The sequence below is a fragment of the Gossypium hirsutum genome, chromosome A10, assembly GCF_007990345.1.
Source record: "Gossypium hirsutum isolate 1008001.06 chromosome A10, Gossypium_hirsutum_v2.1, whole genome shotgun sequence".
NCBI lineage: Eukaryota > Viridiplantae > Streptophyta > Magnoliopsida > Malvales > Malvaceae > Gossypium > Gossypium hirsutum.
Window position 1 is genome coordinate 21,392,013 of NC_053433.1, and position 9,485 is coordinate 21,401,497.

Below are 9,485 nucleotides of genomic sequence, written 5' to 3' on the forward strand. Positions count from 1 at the left end.
GGAATGAAACAATAGCATGATGAGCTCATCTATGCCTATTGATACGTTTGTTACTAACGTGTTTGATTGAAATGTTTATGAATAGGTAAATAACCAAAATGAATGGAAATTATGCTTTTATATGATTTAAATATTAAATATGATTGGTAAGTTTGATTCATGTTATATGAACTTACTAAGTATAAATATGCTTATTAGATTTTATTTTCCTTGTCTTATAGTGCTTGAAAGCTCGGAAGAAGTGGAAGACGGGTCGGAGACTTCATCACACTATCATCCTGTCAATTTTGGTATAATAGTTTACTTATTTTGAAAACGGCATGTATAGCTAACTTAGTGAAAAAATAAATGTTACACAATGTTTGGAAGTTAGCCATTGGTATGGCTAGCAATGATGTATATATATATATAAACATATGAGTTCATAAGGTTATAAATGGTTTTCATACACACATGGATGAAATAGTATAAATATGGTAAGGAAAAAGATGCATATTGATGTGCCATATGGTATATTAATTAAGGATATATGATATTATGTAATAGGTATTTGTGATGTTAAAGTAGAGCTTTCTTACATGAGGAACTATGTTCATAATATGATAGTGAAGGAAAATAAAAGGGAGTGATAGGAAATATTGTAGTGAAAGGAAATAAAGGTGTTATAAACTTAGTCATTAATATTTTGCACTAAAATAGTCTTACATAATAGCTGTAGTCTGACTTTGAAAATCCACCAAAAATTGTGGAAATTGAATTAGAGGTTGAATTAAATATGAAATTAAATCCTATTGAGTATAGTTTCATATAAAGAAAACTTTGTAAGCAAAAGAATTTCATATTAAGAGATATTTGAATTTGTGTAAGACAGAGTCAGGATGATTTTGAAATCCCCTATTCTGATTTTAGAAAATCATTAAAAATTTTAAAAAAATAATTATGAGTTATAATTTATATGCTTAGAATCCTTGATGAGTATATTTTCAAAATAAATAAACGAGAACATCATTCGAATTTTTTACTAAGAGATAATAAAATTTTTGTGAAGATGGGTGAGGACTGTTGGACAGTGAAACAAGGGTGAATTTAAAGAATAAATTGTACTTATTGGCTGGACAAAAAATTCTGAAAATTTTATGGTAAAAATATATGTGAGTCTAGTTTTATGGAAAATTTGAAGTTCACAATTTGGAGTTCTGTATCTTAAGATATAAATAATTTAATGAATATGACTCAGGTAGACAGTTTTGTTATGAACATAGGAAAGTTTTTGAAATTATGTGTAATTATTATATAAACTTCGGTAACATCTTGTAATCCTGTTCCAGCGAAGGATACGGGTTAGGGGTGTTACAATATTTTCGTCATAGTGCCCAAGCCATCATTATCTAACAGTTGCATCTCACTAAATTTCAACGGATCTGTAGAGATTGGAAACTTGTAAAATAATCTCGACATCGCCCTTCCACAATGGATAGCTATTTCGAACTGATCTTCCTTTTCATTTCTGCCAGCTTCACATTTTTTTTAAATCGTAACTCTACTCTTTGCTGACCTTGTAATACACAACCAACATCATCTTCTACAATTTCACCTTAAAAAAGAATGTACACAAAAAACCTCGTTATTCATCTTCAACAAAATTTTTGAACTCTCCTACTAAACACAACAATTTCATCATTCTATATATGCTAGAGAACCAAGAGGTGAAGCCATAAAGAATGGCTCCACCAAAATAAATTTTAAATTTTAAATTTTTATATTAATAAAACATATTTTAAAAAAATTACCCTTATAATAAAGTGGTGGAACCATTCTAAATGACCCCACCAAATAAAATATTATTTTTTAAAATTTTAAATATAATTTTTAAAAAATGTTTGGATATCTTAAAAATAATTTTAAAAAATAACATTTAAAAATTTTAAAATATATATTTAAAATATTATAAACTAAATAATAAATTTGAAAGGTCATATATTTAAAAATAATATATTTTAAATGTTTTATAATATTAAAAATATATTTAAATTTTAAAAAAATATTTAAAAATATTTAAAATTTAAAAAATAATATTATAAAAAATTTAAAATATACATTTAAACTATTATGAAACCAATAATAAGACAAATAAAGGACAAATAAAAAACTGAAAAAATAAATAAAGAAAAACAAAATGAAAAAATGAAAAAGGACAAAGAAATGAAAGAAAGAATAAAAAAAAAGCAATTCGAATAGGTGGTAGAATAGGCTAGGGTCTTGGAATTTAGTGGTGTCAAATTATTTGTTTCTATTAGGAAAAGGTAAAATTGTTTATAGCTCCCCCATTTTTTTAAAAAATCACAGTATTTCCTTAGTATTTATACAAGTTACGCCATTTTACATAGCTCCACCAAAAACTTGATTTTTTATGCAGATTGCTGACGTATCATGCTGGTGACGTGAAACCCTTTGGCTCCACCAACTTTTATTATAGATTTTGAGTTATTTTTGTATTTTATCCAAAAAAATGTTATTTCAGTTATTAATTAATTTTTTGGGGTTAGTTTTATAAAAAAAAACCCAAAAAATTTTGAGGCAAGAGTTTTTGACAGAAGAAAGGAAGGAATGTGAAATCATGAGTTTTTGATAGAGGAAAGAAAGAAGAAATGTGAAGAAAACGAAAGAAAAGAAAAAAAAAAAGAGGTATAAGAGGATGCCACGTGGTGGTGCGTGATTGGCTAGTGCTGCTACATCAACAAAAAATTAACGGTGTTAGACTCAAGTACCAATTTAGTTGATGAAAAAAAAGTTCGGGTACCAATCTAGGACAAGAAAAACCATAAGTACCAATCTGAGAGAAATGAATAAGTTCAGGTACTAATTTTATATTTAACCCAACTTAAAAGAAAGTAAATTTTAGTTCTTTTATTTTTTTTATTTTTACATTATTTCTCTATTTAATTTTTTTTCTTTCTTCTTCCTTTATAATGTCTAACAATGCTAGCAATGCTTGAAATTGGTCCTCTCGAGATCGAGATACTGGCAATCAATTTTGTTTTCGAACTTCACCGCCTACTTGCTCGACCTCACAAGATTGAAAAAGTCCTTTCGTAGATCAAAATTAGTATTTTCAGAACTGGACCCGACCAGTCAATTGGATAGAGAACCAATCTAGATTTAAGGGATGAAATAGTTGACTCGCAAATCAATATAAATCAATTGGACTTAGCTAAAAATTGATCGAACCGATTTTCTCTATTTTTAAATATTTTTATTTTTAATAAATTTTTATAATTTTTAAATATATATAACAATGCTGTCTTTTCTTGCTATTTGACAAATTTTAATTAGTTATCTTCTTTTTAAACAAATTTAATGATTTGACTAACCATTGAACTATCAATTTGGGAAAAGAATAATTTAAGTACTACTTATGGCCAAAAAAATATTTAGATAAAATAAAGTTGAAGTACTAGGATGGGAAAAAGGGTATAGTTTAAGTCCCGGGTTAAGCCCAAATTTATCAATGCATTAACAAAAAAACCAATAGAAAGATAATATTTAACACATTGTTAGTGTGGCAAAACACTTTGTTAGTGAGAAAAATAAAAAAAATTGAAATATTTATGTATAAATATTGAAAATTTTATTTAAACATAATTAATTTTTTATACTTTATTATAAATAATTCACTTTTTTACTGTTTGTTTACCTTGACGTGGAGTCCAGCCTTAGATTCGTAGGACTTGCATAATTTTTGGATGGGCCTTTGAAATTCGCCCATGATCAACGCACTAATATCTCATTCAAAATCCACACCCAAGTATTATTTGTGTTGGGCTTAGAAAATGGTAATTTTAAGGATAATAACACTTGACACTTATTGTTTAAAGAAAATTAAATTAACTCTTTTGAAAGTATAAAATTAAAAAATCCAATTAAACCCTTGATATTATTTATTTATGCATTTTTATTATTTTTAATTACAAAAAAAATAAAATTTAATTACATATTCTAATACTATAAAATTAATATATTTGACTTCATAAAAAATTTAGTTAACTTCAATTGAAAAATAAATGTTTTAAATTTATATATTAAACTTATATAAATTCATTAAATTAATTTTATAAAGTTAATTAATTACCATTATTTTGAAGGTTTTAATAGAAAATATGATTAAAAATAAAAGAAAAAAATGAATTCATATAAAAGTTAATACATAATTAAATTAAAACTAAGTTTTAAATATTTAACATGTATTTACATAATAAATTATCATTGATAATAGTTTTACAAAAATAATATTAAAGTTGTGAAGCATTGGCTTAATGACAAGGTTAAAGGTTTTGAAACCTTAGAATCTTAAGTTTAAGTCTTACTCTGTATAAATCATGTGTGAGTTTTGAAATTTATATTATTCTAGTTTATGCCCCACCATTTATGAACCCAGTATAGATTTATTTTGATCAATGTCTAGATATATTATGGTTTTGTTCGATTGTATTTTATAATGATTAATTCTAATTATAATTATTCGAATGTATTATTTATGATTGCAATTGTGACCGTCGTAAATTTCAATAATAATAAACTTATAATATAAGGCTATTTATAATTTAATTTAATAATAATCAAAATATTTTATAATTAACTAGATTTTTATTTAAAAAAAATTAATATAAAGATTGAATATTTTTGGAACTCTGACTTAGAATACCCACTCAGTCTCAACCCTAAAACTATTAATAGGTTCTCCAATACCTTATGTGTACTTAAAGTTAGACTCAGAAGGTTCTAAGTCAATAATCCCTAGCTTCATTATCAGCCCTACTTTCATCTATCCTTATATTCACCATCTACCTATTTCACTACTCACTACCTTCTGTTTGTTCCTTTTCATCATCTACCCTCTATTTTCAATATATACATGCATGTAATAATTCCTAGGCAATCTTTTGATGATATCATTATCACTTTTCAATTTCCTAACTATTAAGGCCCTTGACTTTTTTCAACTAAATGTCCCTTATACATCACATCTAATGTATTCTTAACATTCACATAGCATCTATATGAAACAGGTCAAAGAAATTCACAATTTTTACCATTATATTTCAAACTAGGTTTATTTACAAAATGGCCATCATGATGCACAATAATTGTGAAATACTTGAAATGGATTTTATAAAAAGACAAGACAGCTGAAAAGACCATAGAAACAAACAAAACATTAAATCCTGAATAATATCAAGCATCAACCAAAAACATAACATTTTTACTTTACATATAACATACATCACAAGATATAAAATTGGAACCTAAGGTCCACACATGCAAAAAACATTAATATATTAACATACAAGGTCTCAGGCAACACCTTTTTTATTATCACAACAGGCAACACATGGACTTTATTTTATAGACTACTAACAATCCCCCACTAGTTTAAAATGTTGGTAATTTATTTTATAGACTTTCACACAAACAAAATTATTTTCAACTCTATTAACATGTCAAACGTATCCTAATCGTTTACTACATTCAAACGGGCATTTATACAGGATTCTGAACATTAATAAAATAGGAGCACTTCCATGTTTTCAAAATACATATCATAACTAGGTCACAATCATTATGTATCTCACATGAATCATATTCCTCAAGAATGCATGGTTTACAATTAGATCCTTAATCCTTTCTCAACTTTAGTACTAAATTATAAACGTTTCAAAATTTCAAACCCTATAGTTATATGCACATTTCATATTTCAAAAATAATTCAAAAACATTCCAAACCATGTCATATCATCATATGCATTTCTTACATTTATATAACAACATCATGTTTAATCGACGCCACACATCTATTCATATTTATCATATATTTCATATTTTTATGATTAAATCCATTCGATGTCAATACTTTATGTATATAACATTTCTAACTAACAGTAAAACAAAATAACACAACATATCAAGAATCAATAAAGTATGTCCATACGAACTTACCTAACCAAACCAACAACGAATATGACATTGATGACTATTTCACAATTTTTCCTTTTTCTGCGATTAGGCTCCAATTGGTTCAATCCTTGATTTATATGATAATTAAGTTCAATTTAACAATTCAAATACTTTAAAACACTCAAATACATACATATGACCTATTAATTTTATTTTACGAATTTTTCCTAAAATTTTATATTTTATTCAATTTAGTCCCTAAATCCGAAATAACTATATCTTTCAAATTCAAGCTTTATTTTACAATCCAATTTCACATCCATCCTTGTACAACCCTCTAAATTCAAAAATTTCAAGTAAAAAATAATGTTGTTACAATTTAGACCCTAAACTCAAAACTAGCAAAATTCCATTTACAAATTAGTCTTTAAACACATCAAAACATACAGATAAGCCATTACACATCAAAAACTTCAAATTTCATCAATGATAATATTTTAAAGCTTTAATAGTTTGGAAAACAGAGGTAAAGGTAGTTATTTGTTCGAATCCGTACGAAAGCAAGGGTAGTTACTTTTGCTCGGTTTCGTGAAAGAGAGTTCTAATGGAATCCGAAGTCTGAGAAGGTTGAGATAGTGGGAGCAAAACAAGGGATTAATGGCATATTTTAGATTTAGTTTTATTTTTATTCCTTTTTTTTTCAAATTTCTCTTTCTTTCAAAAATTCCTAAACAATTCTGACGTTATTTTTCTACCCTTTTCCTTGTCATTTTCTTTCTTTTCCCTTTTCGACGTTTTTGTTTTTTATTCTTTTTGTTAGCTGTCGTGATCTCGTATCTGGGTATTCAAGTGTTTTGGTGCGTTTGGTAAGTAGGGTAAGTGTTGTGTTTGTTTCGTTTGGTGAATCATTGATTGATGCAATTTTTTTTTGTGGTTTAGGAGAAGTTCAAGGGGCTGAAATTCTTTAATCAACGTTTTAGGCGTGTGAAATTTCTGTTACTCATTCAAAGGTAAGAACTTTGTTAGGCTAAAAAGGGTGTTATTCCGAGGTAGTTCGGGTTTGTGTCGATTTAAGCGACTAATTCGGTGGTTTATTGGTCTATTTTAGGTGCTGTATGACTCGGGATTATTTTTGCATTTAATCCGATACAGGTGTGTACCCAAATCGCAAAAAAATGAGGTTCGAAAAAAGCTGAAAAATGAATCTGTCGATGCCACACGGTCATGTGGTCACCCGTGTGGTAGGCTGTGTGCAACAACACGGCCGTGTGATCGACGAAGGCCAGGACGTGCCCAGGACAAGGCCGTGTTGTAACACCCCTAACCCGTACCCGTTACCGAAATAGGGTTACAAGGTATTACTGGACTTATACACTAGCATTCGTATAAAAACCAAGTCAAAAATTCTCATTCTAAATTAAAAACTTTTGAAATTTTATGATAAAGTATCTAATATGGGCCTACAGGGCCTAATACATGCTTTGGAAGCGGTTCAGGACTAAATCAGCAACTTTGGAAATTTTACCTTGAAGATAGGGGCACACGCCCGTAAGGCCAGGGACATGACCGTATGACCAGCCCGTGAGGATTCCATGGCCGTATGGCCAGCCCGTGTGGAAATATGACTTGCAATTTCTTAAGTATCAGAGGGGCACACGGCCTGGGCACACGCCCATGTGGCTAGGCCGTGTGGTAAACTGATTTTTAACCATTTTAAAGCCATTTTCACCCAATTTTGACATACAACCATGCTTGAAACCCGTGTCCTTCACACGACCAAGACACACGGCCGTGTCATTTACCCGTATACTATCCTGACTTCACATTTAAGAATGCAGGGGACACACGGTCATATCACACGCCCGTGGGCTTACCGTGTGTCACACACGGCCTAGAAACACGCCCGTGTGTCTAACCATGTAGACAAAAATAGGCCATTTTAGACCACCTTTCTCACCCTTTCATCCATTTCCTGCACTTAAACACAATTATACACTTAGAGTCCAACCAATCAATTATTTCAAGCAAAACATGTATATTTCATTTTCAAACACAAAACATCACATTCAACTTACTTTGCATACTTAATCATTCTTACAAGTACATTATCAAATCAACCCCTATACATGCCATATAAATCAAAAAGTTGTTTAACAAAATCTACCGGAATAAATCTGGATAGTGTGATCCTTGATGTAGATCCGATCCTCTATATGTATATAAGTCAATCTACAAAATAAATAATATACACAAGTAAGCTTATAGAAGCTTAGTAAGCTCATAGGCATAGAATATAAATCTTACTGAACATTGTACACAATCATATATCTTTTAGTTTAACTAATTCATCCTGCAAATCACAATTTCATTAATAAGCTCATTTGAATAATTTTCATGTTACTATTCAAAATATTTAATTCCTTTGGGCCCATTTCTCATTTACTTCCATTGTCAAATTAGGGAACAATAATGGAATTGAGTACTTCATTATCACATTGTCATGGTAAACCATGGAATTGCACATAGTCACATAACACACACTGAAGTCATAGCCCCGCAATGGTCTTACACGGATCACATATCATACCGATGCCATATCCCAGATATGGTCTTATACGAAATCACATTATCACATCACACCGATGCCATAGCCCAGCTATGGTATTATACGGGAACACGTATCACATTGCACCGATGCCATACCCAGCTATGGTCTTATACGGAAGCACATATCACATCTTTTCCGTCAATTCATCATGGTCATAAAATGAAAGCACTCAAAACCATTGTTCCAACTAATTTGTACTTTTAGTTAAACATTATTTAGTAATTAATACAATTTGATAGTATTCATCTACAATAAGGTACCTTAGTAATCATAATATTTTCATAATAAAACATTGTACTTTGCCATATGAACTTACCTGGGCTAATTTGCAAATGTCGTAGAAATTCAGGGACTATTCTTGGAATTTCTCCTTTCCACGATTCACTTCGTTTTCTTGATCTATAATTATAAAATCATTCCTTCATTAGCATCTATTTCAATTCTATTCTATTTCACAATTTAAGCCCTTAAAATTTTGAAATTACACTATTACCCCAAACTTTTTAGTTTTTACAATTTAATCCTTGCTCAATTTATTCATCAGTTGATCTAATTCCTCTCAACTAACACTTTATCAAGACATTATAAACTAATTTAAAGTCTTTAACACTCAAAATTTCATCAAAAAACCCTAATTCCAACAAGTTTCACAATTAGATCCTAAAAATTAATTTATATAAAAATCTCTTCATAAAATCATCATATAATCAATTCCATGATAAATCATCATAAACTTTCAGCATTTATTCATGGAAACTTTAAAAATTACCAATGAAATAAAAAACTAATGAATTAAACAATGGACCTAGTTGTAAAAGTCTCAAAAAATGCAAAAATTACAAGAAATAATCAAGAATTGAGCTTACATGTAGTAAAAATATGGGAGGCCAGCTTAAAAAAACCCTTCAATGGTGTTTTTGCTGGA